Here is an 18,038-nt window from a genome sequence, read left to right as displayed (position 1 = left end):
TCTATCTATCTATCTAGATCTATATATATCTATCTAGATCTATCTATCTATCTATCTATCTAATTATATCTATCTATCTAATTATAAATATCTATCTATCTATCTATCTATCTATCTATCTATCTATCTATCTATCTATCTCTATAGATATATCCATATATATACAATATCTCACAAAAGTGCATACACCCGTCACCCCTCACATTTTTGTAAATATTTTATTCTATCTTTTCATGTGACAACATTGAAGAAATCAGATCGGATCAGATCGGATGAAAACGGACAGGCGGTCCATTTTCATCTAATCCCCCCCATAGAGGAGAGCGGAGATCTGACAAGTCCGTTTCTGCACAGTGTACAGAGACGGACTTGTCATCCGCCGACTCAGTGGGGATCAACGGAGCGATCCCTGCTGAGCAAGCGGATGGCTGAATACAGATCTACACATGTGAAAGGGGCCTCTCAGTATTAATTTGCTGTCCCCTCAAAATAACTCAACACACAGCCATTAATGTCTAAAGCACTGGCAACAAAAGTGAGTACACCCCTAAGTGAAAATGTCCAAATTGGGCCCGAAGTGTCAACATTTTGTGTGGCCACCATTATTTTCTAGCACTGCCTTAACCCTTTTGGGCATGAAGGTCACCAGAGCTTCACAGGTTGCCACTGGAGTCCTCTTCCCCTCCTCCATGATGATATTACGGAGCTGGTGGATGTTAGAGACCTTGCACCTTCCGGAACAAAAAGAAAAAAAAAAGGAATTCAAAGAAAACCTGTGGTCAGACTTTAAAGGCACAACAAACACTGGGAGTACAAAAAATTATTTAATATTTATTGAAAAGCACATATAGTATAAAGACCAGAGACACGAAAGAAATAATAAAAATCACATACAAATAAGAATAGATACATGATGTGAGCCTTAATGAGTCCGACACATTAGGGCTCACATCATGTATCGATTCTTACAATACGTGGGTAGCAAACAGGCGATAGTTACAATATGTGGGCAACAAACAGGCAACCGCTACAATACATGGTCAACAGGTAAATGTTAGAATATGCAAAGATCAAACAGGCAATTCTTACAATATGTGGGGAGTATGGTATTGTTATAATACTTGAGCAACAAACAGGTAATTGTTAAAATATGGTACAACAGGCAATTGTTACAATGTGCAGGCAACAAACAGGCAATTGTTACAATACATAGGTAACAGGCAATCATTACAATACATGGACAGCAAAGAGGTAATTTTTACAATACGTGGGTAGCAAACAGGCAATAGTTACAATATGCGGGCAACAAACAGGCAACCGCTACAATACATGGTCAACGGGTAAACGTTAGAATATGCAATGATCAAACAGGCAATTCTTACAATATGTGGGGAGTATGGTATTGTTATAATACTTGAGCAACAAAAAGGCATTTGCTAAAATATGGTACAACAGGCAACTGTTACGATGTGCGGGCAACAAACAGGCAATCGTTATAATATCTAGGCAACAGGCAGTCATTACAATACATGGGCAGTAAATAGGCATTTGTAACAATACCTGGGTAGCAAACAGGCAATAGTTACAATATGCTGGCAACAAACAGGCCATTATTACAATATGTGGACAACATGCAACTGGTACAATATGCACACAATCATTACAATATGTGGGCAACAAACAGGCAATCATTACAATACATGGGCAACAAATGGGCAATTGTTACAATACCCGAGCAACAATCATTACAATACATAGTCAACAAATAGGCAATTGTTACAATGCGTGGGCTACAAACAGACAATTGTAATTTTACATGGGCAACAAATTGGCAGTTTTGCAATGTGTATAGCATACATGTATCATAAACAGGCATTCATTACACTACACGGGCAGTAAACATTCAAGCATTACAATACACTGCCAACAAACAGGCACTTGCTACAATATAAGGGGCAACAAACAGGCAATTGTTGCAATACACGGGCAACAAACAGGCAATTGTTACAATACACGGGCAACAAACAGGAAATTGTTACAATACACGGGCAACAAACAGGAAATTGTTACAATACACGGGCAACAAACATACAATTGTTACAATATGAGGGCAACAAACAAATAATTGTTACAATATACATCGGGCAACAAACATGTAGTTGATACAATATGAAAGCAACAAGCTTACAATCAGAACAACACATGGGCAATAGCAGGCCATCATTACAATATTCAGGTAACAAATTGTAAATATTATTCCTTACAAAGCAATAACAGGAGCTCAGTTTGGTTTTCTTGGATTTCTCTAAACCTTATAATAATTTCACTCTCTGTATCATTAAACTCCGAGTGAAGGACCTAATGGTGAGGCTCTCTCAGGGAGTGGATCCATTACACCCTGCACTTACAGGATGTTTGGCTTCATTCAGCCCTAAAGGCAGGGGACATCTAGTGGCACAAAGGTATTACTGCAGGGGACAGCAATGGAAAGGAGGTGAGTATTGCAACAACTTTTTTTTTTTCTCAATCCTTGGGGACCATTGAAAAAAAAAAAAAAACCTGGCATTCAGCTTTAAGCACACTGGGGACAGTGGGATAGACCTTGCGAAGAGAAAGTTGTATTCAGGGTCCCCTTAAGATTTGCGGGGCATAATGAAAGCCATCTAGAGTAAGCTGGTCAGTGAAGACTAATGCCCCATACACATGGTCGGATTTTCCGACGGAAAATCTACGATCGGATCATGTTGTCGGAAAATCCGACCGTGTGTGGGCTCCATCGGACATTTTCCGTCGGATTTTCTGACGCGCAAAGTTTGAGAGCAGGATCTAAAATTTTCCGACAACAAAATCCGATCGCATAAATTCCGATCGTGTGTAAACAATTCCGACGCACAAAGGGCCACTCATGCTCGGAATAAACGAAGAGATGAAAGCTATTGGCTACTGGCCCGTTTATAGTCCTGACGTACGTGTTTGACGTCACCTCGTTCAGAACGATCGGATTTTCCGACAACTCTGTGCGACCGTGTGTATGCAACACAAGTTTTGGCCAAAATCCTTCGGGAAAAAATCAGACGTATTTTGTGGTGGGAATGTCCGACCGTGTGTATGGGGCATTAGTATTGCACATACTCCCCTGCGTATCAAGAGCAGGGTTGGCATACAGTGTAAGTTGTGCAATCCTGCCAGTAGCTGCTCAATGATGGCAGCAACTCCTTAACTACCCTGAGCTGTGAGGAACTGTGATAAAGTGCACGTCAGAAAGTATGACACTAACACGTTACCTACAGTATTATCCCTCTTTCGCATATGTCATGTATTGCAATAGTTATGCAACAACTTATGGTTGTCCTCATTTGTAACGGTGCCCAATAGTACTTCACAATTGTGATGTTTTTTTTTTGGAGCTGCCCAACTGTGTGCCAATCATTGTGTCACTGGAGTTTCCAAAAGGAAGCTGGCGTAAGTATATAAGAGAAGAACAAAACAAAGAACTGAAACTTTCACTGAGAATGTGATGAGACGATCAAGAGCTTTAAGAGGTAAGATGCTAAACACAGCTGGGTTGTTAAGGGGTACAGCAGAAAGAGCCAAGCTGAATGGGCGCATCCCAGAGCAATCATTCAGGCTCAGCCTCAGGTCATTTAGGTATATTTATTTCTTTTCTTTACACCTTCTGATAATGCAACAGCGACTCTTTTGCCTTAAGGTTGCCTGTCCACCACTTGCTGTCTACTGCAGACTGACCTGAAATTCTTCGTCCTGCTCCACTTTTGATTCCCAGAATCACACAGCCCCTTCCTATGTCCCCAAGTAGTTATGACCAAACCTCACGTAGTCCTTGAGTCTTCGGAGGTTGTCTAGTTCCTATCTATCCAGCTGCCCCTGCTTTAAATCTTCACTCTCTTAAACAGCTAAGCTGGCTGGAGAATCTTCAGCATCTCACCAGTCTTATGCAAGCCACCCCCCCCGCATCACTAAGTAGTTATGGCCAGCCCCCATGTAGTCACCCAGACTTCAGATGTTGCCTATTTCCTACCTGTCCTGCTGCCCGTGCCTTGAAACTTTACTCTATGGAACAGCTAAGCCAGCTGGAGAATCTTTAGCATCTGACCAGCTTTATCCAACCCCACCCTGGACACTAAGTAATTATGGTCAACCTCAACATAGTCCTCTAGGCTTCAGATAGTGCCTAGTTCCTACCTTTCCAGCTGCCCCTGCCTTGAATTTTCCTTCTTTTACTAACTTAGCCGACTGAAGATTCTTCAGGATCTGACCAGGTTCCAGATGGTGAAGAAGCCTGTTTCATTTGTCACCTGCTAAGGGTTCCACCCGCCAACCACTATGTTACTGCTGGGCATCTAGAAGTGTTGCTGGATGGTGAACATAATTCCAGTTATTACTGCAACTTCTTGCTGTCTTCCACAAACTGTCCATTAAAAGCCTTCGGCACTGCTACGCTTTTGGATCCGGCCTCAGGTCATTTAGTTTCTTTCTGGCATCTGTTAACACAGCAACACTGCAAAACTGACTGTCTACAATCTGCTGTCTTCCACAAGATGTCAACTAGAATCATTTGGTGCTGCACCAATTTTGGATCAAATGATGCCCAGTATCATCCAATCCCTCCCTATGCCCCTAGGTAGTCACGGCCAACCCCGGTTAGTCCTCTGGACTGCAGATTTTGCTTAGTTCCTACCTGTCCTGCTGCTGGTGCCTTAGAATTTTACTGTATAGAACAGCTAAGTCATCCGAAGAATTTTCAGCATGTGCTTTTAGATGTTAAAGATGCCTGCTTCCCCCATCACCTGCTGTGGCTCTACATGCCAACCAACATGTTATTACAGGACACATAGAAGTGTTCCCAGATGGCAAATATATTTAGCAGTGTAGTTCTTCAAAAGAGCAAAGATTGGAGGCATGAGTGGCGAGACAGGTTCTAATCTTTTACAGGGAGCACACTTTTTATGTGGTTGCCTATCGCCATCTGGCCAACTCCAGCCTCAGGTCCCTTAAGGTTTGTCAATAACTTTACACCTTCTAATAATATAGCTGCAGCTCTTATTGTAAGATTGACTGTCTACCACCTGCTGTCTTCCACAGACCATCTACTTTTGGGTTAAATGATGCTCAGCATCATCCAACCTCTCCCTATGTCTCTAGGTAGTCATGGCCAAAACCTCATGTCGTCCTCTAGAGTGAAGAGGTAGTCAAGATCCTACTTGTTCGGTTGTCCTGCCTTGGATCTTCATTCTCTACTGAAGAATCTTCAGCATTTGACCAACTTGCATTGGTAATGCTCCACTTTTGGGTTAAATGATGCCCAGCATTATCCAACACCTCTCTATATAATCACGACCAACCTACATTGGTCCTTTACTCAGCAGACTTTGTCTAGTTACTACCTATCCCACCGCCAACACCTTTGCCCTACTGAACAGCTAAGTCAGCTGAGGAATCTTTAGCTTCTGACCAGCTTTCAGATGTTACAGACACCTGCCTCCCCTGCCAACTGCTGTGGTTTAACCCCCTCAACCACTATGTCACTACAGGACACTTGTCCTGCCTAAGCCCTTGTACACACACGGTCGGACATTCTGACAACCAAATCCGTAGGATTTTGTCCGAAACTGTTGCATACACACAGTCGGACAAAGTTGTCAGAAAATCCAATCGTACTTACCTGATGACGTTATTTCGTTAGGACGGGACTACGTTCAGGCTAGTAGCCAATAGCTTTGGTCTAGGAATTTGATCTGAGCATGCGTGGCACTTTGTCCGATCGGAATTCTCTACACATGATCGGATAAAGTTAGATCGGATCATGTTGTCGGAAAATTTTATAGCCCAGCTGGAAAACTTGGTCCGTCAGATACTCAGACGGAAACCGTCCGATGGAGCCCACACACAGTCGGATTATCCGACAACACGGTCGGATCGAACATTGTCCATCAGAATGTACGACCGTGTGTACAAGGGCTTAGCCCTTTACACATGGTCGGACATTCTGACAACAAAATCTGTTGGATTTTGTCCGACGGATTTTGTCTGAAACTGTTGCATACACACGGTCGGACAAAGTTGTCAGAAAATCCGATTGTTCTGAACATGGTGACTTTATTTCATTACGATGGGACTACGTTCAGGCTAGTAGCCAATAGCTTTGGTCTAGGAATTTGATCTGAGCATGCGTGGCACTTTGTCCAATCGGAATTCTCTACACACGATCGGACAAAGTCCAATCGGATCATGTTGTCGGAAAATTTTATAGCCCTGCTCTAAAACTTTGTTGGTCGGAAACAGTCCGATGGAGCCCACACACGGTCTGATTATCTGACAACACGGTCCGATCGGACATTTTCCGTCGGAATGTCCGACCGTGTGTACAAGGGCTTAGAGTTTCGTTCTCTTGAACAGTTAGGCCAGTAGAAGAATATTCTACATTTGACCATCCTCCTTTGGCAATGTTCCACTTTTAGGTCAAAATGATGCCCAGCATTGTCCAACCCCTCTCTAGATAATCATGGGCAACCAACATTAGTCTTTTAGACTGTAGCATTTGTCTAGTTACGATCTGTCCTACCGCCCATGCCTTGGACCTTCTCTTTAATGAACAGCTAAGCCAGCTGAGGAATCTTCAGCTTCTGACCAGCTTCCAGATGTTGACGATACCTGCTTCCTATTGCCACCCGCTGTAGTTTAACCCACCAACCACAAAGCCACAATAGGACAGCTGTCCTGTCTTAGATTTTCATTCTTTCGAACAGTCAGGCCAGTAGAAGAATCTTCTGCATTTGACCAACCTCCTTAGGCAATGCTCCACTTTTGTGTCAAATGATGCCCAGCATCATACAACCCCTTCCTAGATAATCATGGCCAACCTAAATAAGTCCTCTAGACTGCGTATTACTACCTGTCCTACTGCCCGTGCCTTGGACCTCTTCTCTTTTAAACAGCTCTGTTGAGGAATCTTCAGCTTCTGACCAGCTTCCAATAGTTGAAGATACCCGTTTCCCCTTCCAACCGTTGTGGTTTAACCCACCAATCACTATGTCACTACAGGACACCTGTCCTGCCTTAGATTTTCATATTCTTGAACAATTAGGCCAGTAGCAGAATCTTCTGCAGAGTTTGCCTAGTTACTTTCTATCCCACCGCCCGCGCCTTGGACCTTTGCTCTACTGAACAGCTAAGCCAGCTGAGGACACTTCAGCAGCTGACCAGCGTCCAGATGTTGAAGATACCTGCTTCCCTTGCCACCCACTGTGGTTTAACCCACCAACGACTAAGTCACTACGGGAAACCTAGAAGTTCAACAAGTTCCGGAGGATGGCAAATGTATTTGGCTGGTGTAGCTATTCAAGAGAGCAAAGATCAGAGGCATAGGTGGTGAGACAGGTCCTCTTCTGTTTTTATATACTAACTCCAAAATGGATATCTAGCATAGGGTCCTAGTGTATAAAAACTGTTTGAAAGAAGACTCTATAGTGGGATTTCTTTAAAACGACACCGCGATCTGAATGTTTATGAAGTCTGGATTTCATCTACTGGTCTGCACATAATAGAAAATGGGATTTGCAGAGTATGTTCAATTGAAACGTTTTAAAAATGTCCTACCAAAAGCATTTAGCAGGAAAAGATCCTGATAAACATCTGGCCTGAGCCTGGCCTTCTCATATACTTGTTAGTATGTGCCTCTGATTAGGATGGGGTTGGTGGTATTGTGTGCTGGCGGTGGGCCAGCTTGACTCCAGAGTAGATAATTGCTGCCAGTTAAAGGGTGGTACCAAGAAAATATAGGAAAGTAAAATACATTTTTTTTTCCAATAAAGAAAACAGAGCATTTTTTCCCCCTGAATTCTGAGCGTTCCGAAGGAGGAATGCTTTGGTTTGCAAGGCATTAAAAGAAACCTACAATAGACGAAAAAATGTTAAGCTCTGGAATTGCCAGTGGCCTGGCTGTAATGGTGGCCCTCTGGCTTCAGTATTGAAAGAGGCACTGTCACTTTCTGTTCTGGTGACAACGGTCACCAGGACAAATATTATTATTATTATACAGGATTTATATAGCGCCAACAGTTTGCGCAGCGCTTTACAACATGGGGGGCAGACGTTACAGTTACAATACAATGCAATACAAGAGCGCCCTGCTCGTTAGAGCTTACAATCTAGGAACAGAGATCCTTCCTTGAAAAAAATAAAGAGATTTATTGCAGTCTGCTTCTCGTTCTCTTTACTTCCTCTTCCAGGTGACACCAGAACAGGAAGTGTGAGGGAATCTTCCAAGTGGGGACACATGAGAACCTGACCAGGGTTCTAACCAGGGGCGGACTGACCATTGGGGCACTTGGGCACTGCCCGAGGGCCCCATGCCACTAGGGGGCCCCATCAGGGTTGCCAACCTCAATAAAACCAGGGACATGTAAAAATCTGTGTTTAAAAAAAAACAAAAAAAAACAAGATTATAGCTGCCCTGCCTCTCCAGTGTGTGTATACTGTGTGGCCCCATAATCTCCTATTGCCTGGGGGCCCCATAATCTTCTATTACCCGGGGGCACCATAATCTCCTATTGCCCGGGGGCCCCATAATCTTCTATTACCCCGGGGGGAACCATAATCTCCTATTACCCGGGGGGAACCATAATCTCCTATTGCCCGGGGGCCCCATAATCTCCTATTGGGCGGGGGCCCCATCATCTTCTATTACCCGGGGGCACCATAATCTCCTATTACCCGGGGGCACCATAATCTCCTATTGCCCGGGGGCCCCATAATCTTCTATTACCCGGGGGCCCCATAATCTCCTATTGCCCGTGGGTCCCATAATCTTCTATTACCCGGGGGCACGATAATCTCCCATTGCCCGGGGGCCCCATAATCTCCTATTGCCCAGGGGCCCCATAATCTTCTATTACCCGGGGGCCCCATAATCTTCTATTACTCGAGGGCCCCATAATCTCCTATTGCCCGGGGGCCCCATAATCTTCTATTACCCGGGGGGCACCATAATCTCCTATTGCCCGGGGGCCCCATAATCTCCTATTGCCCGGGGGCCCCATGAGTTGTTAGTCTGCCCCTGGTTCTACCCCTTCTCCACGCTGTCCTAAACTAAAAAAAAGTTGATTTTAGATAAACCAAAGCTCGGCTGCCTTCCAGTGGGTACTTCCTTCTCCATTCTGTTGTTTTTTTCTTCCCATATAGATATACCATTGAATTGTTGATTTCCATCTGTTTGTGTCACTGGCTGATGCAATTTTTCTTCATCCACATTACTTACAGATTTCTTTTTCCTACTTCCTAATTTGTGAAGAGATGGGGCGCACAGACACAGAACATCAGGTAGGTCGTCACATCCGTTGCGTCTATTTTATTTTATTCATTTTTTTTCCGTAGATCATTAAAATATAAATGCTCAGCCTTATATCCTCTAAGCCAGAATGTTAAATCAAATGGAACAGAAGGTGAGGACACAGGATAAGACTGGCCACACACACAATCAATTTTATATCGATTTTTAGATTCCATTGGAGCATTTGTGCACAGTGTCCCCAATATACATACTATTTTATGCATTATTTGTTTCTTTACCACTTCACCTCCGGAACATTTACCCCCCCCCCCCCCCCCCCCCTTCATGACCAGGTCATTTTTTTTGCGATACGGCACTTCGTTACTTTAACTCACAATTGTGCGGTCGTGCGACGCTGTACCAAAATAAAATTTGTTTATTTTTCCACAAATAATTTTCTTTTGGTGGTATTTCATCACCTCTGTGTTTTTTTTTATTTTTTTGCGCTATAAACAAAAAAATAGAGTGACAATTTTTGGGAAAAATAAATATTTTTTACTTTCTGCTATAAAACGAATCCAATAAAAGAATGTAAAAAAAAATGTAATTTCTTTATAAATTTAGGCCAATATGCATTCTGCTACATATTTTTGGTAAAAAAAAACAAAACAAAAAAAAACAATAAACGTAGATTGATTGGTTTGCGCAAACATCATAGCGTCTACAAACTGTTGGATATTTGTTTTTTTATGAGTACTGGTGGCGATCAGCGACTTTTAGCGGGAAATTGCGGCGGACATTTGGACACTGACACTTTTTGGAGACCAGTGACGCAGTGATCAGTGCTAAAAAAATACACACTGTCACTGTACTAATGACACTGGCTGGGAAGAGGTTACTGTGTGCCTAGCATGTGTTTTTCTACAGTGTTGGAGGTGTTTTTAGTAGTCGAAAGCATGGATCCATGTCCATGCTTTGCAGGAACACAGGCTCCATGCCCTCTCTACTGACAGAACAGCAATCTGCCTTGTTTACATAGGCAGACCGCCATTCTACCTCTCCGCTGGATCATTGGCGCACTGAGTCCGCGGTACCCACAGATCAGCTCCCGCTGTGAGAAAATGATCGTCTGGTCCTAGTCATTAGGAACAGTGATCGGTCTCCTCCTTCAGTCAGTCCCATCCCCCCACTGTTAGAACACACACTAGGGAACACATTTAACCCCTTGATCGCCCCCTAGTGTTAACCCCTCCCCTGCCAGTGACATTTACACATTAATCAGTGGCTATTTTTAGCTCTGATCGCTGTATAAATGTCACTGGTCCCAAAAAAGTGTCAAAAATGTCCGCTGCAATGTCGCGGTCATGCTAAAAATCGCTGATCACCGCCCTTAACTAGTAAAAAAAAACAAGAAAAAAAAAAACATATCTATCCCCTATTTTGTAGACACTATAAATTTTGTGCAAACCAATCAATATACGCTTATTGCGATTTCTTTTACCAAAAATATGCAGAAGAATACATATTAGCCAAAAGTGATGACTTTTTTTTTTTTTTGGGGGATATTTATTATAGCAGAAATTAAAAAATAATGTGTTTTTTTTTTTTCAAAAATGTTGCTCTTTTTTTTTTGTTTATAGCGCAAAAAATAAAAACCGCAGGGGTGATCAAATACCATCAAAAGAAATCTCTATTTGTGGGGGAAAAAATGACGTCAATTTTGTTTGGGTACAGCGTTGCACGACCGCGCAATTGTCAGTTAAATGCGGCGCAGTGCCATATCGCAAAAAAAAGGCCTGGTCAGGAAGGGGGCGAATTCTTCCGGGGCTGAAGTGGTTAAAGCAGACCCCCAGACTTTTCTTATCAGTCTTGCACAGTTAAACAGGCTCCCCTCCTGTACTGATATTTACCAGTGGTGGCTGGTGCTAAACATTTTGGGGGGGGGGGGCAAACAAACCCCCTAGGTCCGCATTCACCCCTCCAGCAGTCACGGCGCCACGGCTTCTCCTTCCAGCTAACCTGGTCTAGATCTGCCTCCTGTCTTGATTGGCTGGGAGGAGAAGCTAAAATCCAATAGTGAATATTGATTCGCTAGACTCACAGGTGGGAGGGTTCGGGGCGCAGTGTTCTGCGCCTTGAGCACAACCTTTTTCAAGCCAATTAGAGCCTCATAGAAAGACATTAGTCTAGGTGCCCATTATGGACCGGCCGCCACTGTTGCTTACCCTCATTTCACTGCACACTGTGAGCTTCTCACATTGCATGGAGAAGCCTAGGGATCTAGTGATGATTCTATAATAAAGTATTTCATATAAACAGAAAGATTTTATTCAATCATTTCATTAACATGACGAAAAGGGAAAGAAGGAACCAGGGAGCAGATTAAACATCGGCTTTAATTGCCATTTTTATGGCATCTGTCTTATCAATTTTACATAAAACTTTGACTATACTTGCAAAGCTTTTTCTGTTTTTCTGTGCCACAGATGTGTTTGCTACCTTGTTTCATTCAGCATAAATAATTTAAATGATGGTGATAAAATGTTCAATCAATGTATTTAAAGTGATATTAAAGGCAGATTTATAAAAACAAAAAGGTTATACAGTGGAACCTTGGATTACGAGCATAATCCGTTCCAGAAGAATGCTTGTAATCCAAAGCACTCGCATATCAAAGCGAGTTTCCCCATAGAAGTCAATGGAAACTAAGATAATTCGTCCTGCATTGACTTCTATTGCATGCAATACCGCATGTGGCCAGAGGTGGCGGAGAGCTTTGGAAATACTCGGGGACAGCTCGGCTGAACTCAGAAAGCCTCTGAGTGGATCCGAACCGTTCTGAGTCTGCCTGGCGCCCCCACACCTCTGGCCATATGCGGTACTGCAACACCCCATTAGCTTGAATTCTGCTAGTTTTGTGAGACAGCGCTCGCAAACTGAGTCAGAATAAAAAAAAAAAAAAGTTGCTCGTCTTTCAGAACGCTTGTTAACCGCGTTACTCATAAACCAAGGTTCCACTGTACTTACCTGCTGTGTGCAATGGTTTTGCACCTCCTCTTCTCAGGTTCCACGCTGGCATTCCTGGCCCCTCCCGCCTGCCAAGTACCCCTATAGCAAGCAGCTTGCTATGGGGTCACCCAAGCAAGGCTCGCTCCCAAGCCACTGCTCTGTGTTTCCATTCACACACAGAGCGCGGCCCCTACCCCTGCTCTCCTCATTGGCTCATCGGCTGTGATTGACAGTAGCAGAAGCCAATAGCTCCCGCTGCTGTCTCAGCCAATGAGGAGGATAAGACTCGTGCGCATCACTGGATAAAGATGGGGCTCAGGTAAGTATTAAGCAATGTTAATTATCGGTGAGCTTCTCTGAAAAGTGCCTCATCAAAAAAACTAGACAGAAAGAAGAAATATCCCCTAACTGGACTTTTAAGGCACTATAATTCAATTATAAGTAGAAAAGTATAAATTTTACCAATAGAGTACATACATCATAAGATACCGAATAAAAACTATAGGCGGAATGTTAACAATACTGCATGTGAATTTTAACAGTCACCAAACCAATTGACAGTATTTTCTATGGTTCAACCAACGCGTTTCGGAGTTTTCGAACTCTCCTTCATCGAGGGTACGTCAAAGAGTCAATCATGTGTATGTTTTATGAAACTGTTATATGCATAACATTCCACAAAATATTAAAAACAAGAAAATGAATGTCTTGGATATGCCTGTCTATGTTTTTTTTTTACCATCAAACAAATGTGTAGAAGTAATCGCTGAAGAGTGGCCAAATCAACCTGGGCTGGGGGTGCTGCCGCCCACAGGTTTTTCACTCTATAGTCACATGGGCTGCTCAAATGTGATAGCAAAGGAAATGCTCAGCATAGAAACTCACTGAAAACTGAGCATGTGCAGAGCTGCCAACAGTGCTCTGCCAAATCCATAGCTGAATTGGGGACATGGACAGAAGGGGGAGACAGCAGCAGGATCAACCAGGTTTTTTTGCAGAATACAGAAAACAAATCTCATAGTGCCTGAGTATGAACAGCATGTAATACACCATTTAACGATAGTTTTTTATGATGTGGGTTTCGTGACACGTTAGGATTGAAATATGGAAGGGTATTTTTAGCAAATGGGAGCAAATAAAAGGGAAGCCTTTTTGCGATTTCCATATCACTACTTGGAGCATACACAAGGCACAGAACTTCTTTTGCATACCAATGTGCGCCCGAACCGCCAATTACAAAGCACCAGTGCGGTCACATTGCAGCCAGACTCAGTGGAGGGAGATTTCTGCAGCATATTTTGGCAAGTACAGAATCACAGTATATATAAAATATTATGCAAAGTGGTTGGAGGGAAGCTTCAGAATGGCAAAGATGTTTTCATTATAAATTATGTGAGCAGACTGCAGTTCCTCTAAGTTTTTTATGAAACCGACACTTTCGGGAGCGCCGGTCTCTTGCGTCTCCCATTGCACTAGGTCAGGGATCCTCAAACTACGGCCCTCCAGCTGTTGCGGAACTACGCATCCCATGAGGCATTGTAAAACTCTGACATTCACAGACATGACTAGGCATGATGGGAAGGACTGGAGGGCCATAGTTTGAAGACCCCTGCACTAGGTGGTTTCTCTCACTGACACGTCATTACTACACACTTCCATCACATGCCCAGCACAATGTAGTCACTGAAATGAGAATAAGGAAGGCATCTGCAATTCTGCACATGTCTAACTGATTCGATGCCGGAAGCTATAAATGATGACTTCTCTGTTGCAGTGCACTTATGTAATCAGCGGAGATCACAAACTGTAAGACCCCCCATACACACTATTAGATTTTCTGCAGATTTTTGTCTTCAGATTTACCAAAACCATGTAGTGCAAGGGCCTGCCTGATTGCATACAAATTGAAACTCTTATGCCGCGTACACACGATCGGAAATTTCGGCCAGCAAAAGACAGATGAGAGCTTTTCATCGGAAAATGCGACCGTGTGCGTGCTCCATCGGAATTTAGCTGGCCGAATTCCCGCTAGCAAAAATTTGATAGCATGTTCTCAATTTTCCCGCTGGAAAAACTTTCTATCGCAAATTCTGATGGTGTGTATGCAATTCTGATGCGCAAAAACTCACGCATGCTCAGATTCAACTAGGAGATTAACCACTTGCTTACTGGGCACTTAAACCCCCCTCAGTCCCAGACCAATTTTCAGCTTTCAGCGCTGATGCACTTTGAATGACAATTGCGCGGGCATACAACACTGTACCCAAATGAAATTTTTATCATTTTTTTCCCACAAATAGAGCTTTATTTTGGTGATATTTAATTACAGCTCGGAGTTTTATTTTTTGCTAAACAAACAAAAAAAGATGCAAAAAAATAAAAAAAATAAATCATGTTTTAATAGTTTGTTATAAAATTTTGCAAACGGGTCATTTTTCTCCTTCATTGAAGTGCGCTGATTAGGTGGCACTGATGGGCTGCATTGGTGGGCACTGATGGGCTGCATTGGTGGGCACTGATAGGCTGCACTGGTGGGCACTGATAGGCATAGTTAAGGCAGCACTAATAGGCACAGATAAGGCGGCACCGATGGGCACAGATAAGGCGGCACTGATGGGCTAAGATGGGCACAGATAAGATGGCACGGATGGGCACTGATAGGTACCACTGATAGATGGGACTGATGGGCACTGATAGGTGGCACTGATAGGTGGCTCTGATAGGTGGCACTGCTGGGCACTGATGGGTGGCACTGCTGGGCACTGATGGGCGGCACTGCTGGGCACTGATGGGCGGCACTGCTGGGCACTGATGGGCGGCACTGGGGTGCAGCACCTTTGAGGCAGATTGTGGGCACTGTGGGTGGCACTGCTGGGTGGCACTGTGGGCACTGCTGGGTGGCACTGACGGGGGGCACTTACTTTTTATTAGGGTGGCACTGCAGGGGGCAGGTGGGCACTGGCAGGGGGCAGGTGGGCGCTTGCATTGCTGGCCGTGATCGGGACTGATGTCCCGATCACGGCCGCCGGTGATCGGCTTTTTTTTTCCTCCTCGCGCTGTCAGCGCGAGGAGGAATACTAGCCGATTACCGGCTCCGTTATGTCACCTGATCAGCTGTCATTAGCTGACAGCTGATCACGTGATAAGGGGTCGGGATCGACCCCTTGCACGGATCGGTGATCAGGCGAGTCTCATGGACTCGCCGATCACAGGGCGCGCAGGCCGCTCGTACACGGGACTACGTCAATAGACGTAGTCCCAGAAAAGGAGATCCGCACTGTAGCCGTCATTTGGCTATAGCGCGGATCTCAAGTGGTTAAAGCTATTGGCTACTGGGTATTGAACTTCCTTTTTCTAGTCCCTTCGTACGTGTTGTACGTCACCGCGTTCTTGGTGGTCGGAATTTGGTGTGACCGTGTGTAGGCAAGACAGTTTGAGCGGAATTCTGTCGGAATTCTGACGGGAAAACCATCAGAGCTTTTTCCGACGAGAATTCCGATCGTGTGTACGTGGCATTAAGTTTGACCTCATATTATATGGTTTTGGTAAATCTGAAGAAAATCTATTAGTGTGTATGGGGTCCCTGGTTCCTTCATGTTGTCTCCCTTGTCTGAAGACATGGGCTCTCCCTTCTCTACAGTTAGCCATAGTGGCCAAAAAAAAAGGCTCAGACTAACGATCCACTTTAAGTCAAACAATTGTTGTCACACCATTCATTTTGTAAATAAATTTGCCAGAAAAAAAAAAAAATCATGGTACTTTGATTACAGAATGTTTTTTTTTTTATATATATCTTGCAGAAAGGTGGATGGTATCTATATGCCATCTACTTCCATGGGTAGATGTCCTCTGTGAAGAAAGCCAGTGATGTCGGAGTGGCGGCAGAGACATTAGCTGCTGGTGGACAGCAATAGAGGACTCACAATCATGGTTGGAAACGTCGCCTACTTTGCGTTTCCGTGAAATTCAAGAGGGGGACTATATCTACAAAGGTCCTGATGCAAGCATCAATCAATGATTGTATAGAAAAGATATTAAAATACAAATAAAATAAAAAATTCTGCTGTTTGTGTATATATATATATATATATAATTTATATATAAAATAGGATTAAAAAAAAAACTCGCTAATTCCACTGCCACCCGCTACAGCCCCGTTAAATGAACCTTTGTTCTCATCTTTAGCCCCTGGGGCAACAAGCAAGCCGTTCCAGCTTAAAGCGTACCTAAACCAAAAAAAAGTATTTCAATTTATCCATCCTTAGAGGTGGCGGCTGCATTTGTTTTCTTTTCTCACACTTTTGTTTTCTATATTTTCACCTGGCAATCCTGCCCTTAGCCCACTTCCTGTCCTAAGGTGACAATCTTACCGAGCAGCGTTATCACCTAAGCACCAGGAGTGTTTTAGGACTACACAACACCACCCTCACTTCTTCATAGCAGGGGGAGATCAGAGATCGCAGGGAACAATGCTAACTGATAACAGTCCAGAGGCACAGAGAACAGGAAGCTCACAAGGTTTTTGGATAGGGGAACGCAGCCAAAAATCCTGTGAGCTGATAACATCGTGCACTCGCTGTCTATGGACTGTTATCGGTTATCTATATATATATATTAGAAAAATGCTATCTATCGATTGAGAAAGAGAGACAGATATAAAAAGCTGTATATGGAGTGTTCTTTTCAAAAGAGATCTCTCAGTAAAATATATATATATATATATATAGCTATAGATATATATATATATATATATATATATATATATAAAGCTGTATATGGCATGTTCTTTTCAAAAGGATGCAGACATGGATGGATGGGGGAGTTTGCATTGAATATAAAAAATGAGATTAACCTGTTCCCGTTGGCGCTATAGCCGAATGACGGCTACAGCACGGACCTACATTGCCGGGAGGCTGTCAATAGACATCCTCTTGAGTCAATGAGACTCGGGTGATCACAGATTGGAGTAAGGGGCCGATCCCGACCCTTTACCACGTGATCAGCTGTCAGCCAATGACAGCTGATCACGTGATGTAAACAGAAGATCGGTAATCGTTTCTTTTCCGCGTGAGGAGAAAAAAAAAAAAGCCGATCACCGGCTTCTGTTTAAGGGACATCAGTCCCAAAGAGGAAGAGGCACAGCCGCCTCATCTGTGCCAACCAGTGCCCACCAGTATATATTAGTGCCACCAATCAGTGCTAACTATCAATGCCCATAAGTGCCACCTATCAATGCCCACCATTGGTGCCAATCAATGCCTCATCAATACCACCTAGCAGCGCTGCCTATCGGTGTCACCTACCAGTGCCCATCACTGCCGCCCATCACTGCCACTTATCAGTGCCCATCAGTTCCACCTATTAGTGCCATTCAGTGCCACCTATCAATGTCCATCAGTGCCCACCAATAATGCCTCATCAGTGCCCACCAGTCCCGACTTATCAGTGCCCATCAATGCAGCCTATCTGTGCCCATTAATTATTATTATTGTACAGGATTTATATAGCACCAACAGTTTACGCAGCGCTTTATAACATTAGGGCAGACAGTACAATTACAATACAATTCAATACAGGGGGGAATCAGAGGGCCCTGATTGTTAGAGCTTACAATCTAGGAATGCAGCCTATCGGTGCCCATCAGTGAAGCCTCATCAGCGTACATCAACGAAGGAGAAAAATTACCTGTTTGCAAAATTTTATAACAAAATATAAAACCGTTTTGTATTTTTATTCTAAA

The 18,038-nt window shown here is 43.6% G+C and overlaps 1 long non-coding RNA gene across 1 annotated transcript; it reads left to right on the top strand.

The window, feature by feature from the left end:
* Positions 1–3,489: 3,489 nt before the first annotated feature.
* On the top strand, positions 3,490–16,356 carry LOC143935217 (uncharacterized). Its single transcript, XR_013263471.1, has 4 exons — positions 3,490–3,542; positions 9,269–9,339; positions 12,841–12,916; positions 16,099–16,356. It is a non-coding gene; the product is annotated as an uncharacterized LOC143935217 (long non-coding RNA).
* The last annotated feature ends 1,682 nt before the right edge of the window (positions 16,357–18,038 follow it).

The sequence above is a fragment of the Lithobates pipiens genome, unplaced genomic scaffold, assembly GCF_037356315.1.
Source record: "Lithobates pipiens isolate NorthernLeopardFrog02 unplaced genomic scaffold, aLitPip1_a1.2 Scaffold_28, whole genome shotgun sequence".
In the NCBI taxonomy this organism is placed as follows: Eukaryota; Metazoa; Chordata; class Amphibia; order Anura; family Ranidae; genus Lithobates; species Lithobates pipiens.
The sequence above is the reverse complement of the archived record's forward strand: the minus strand, read 5'-3'. Positions and strand labels throughout refer to the sequence as shown.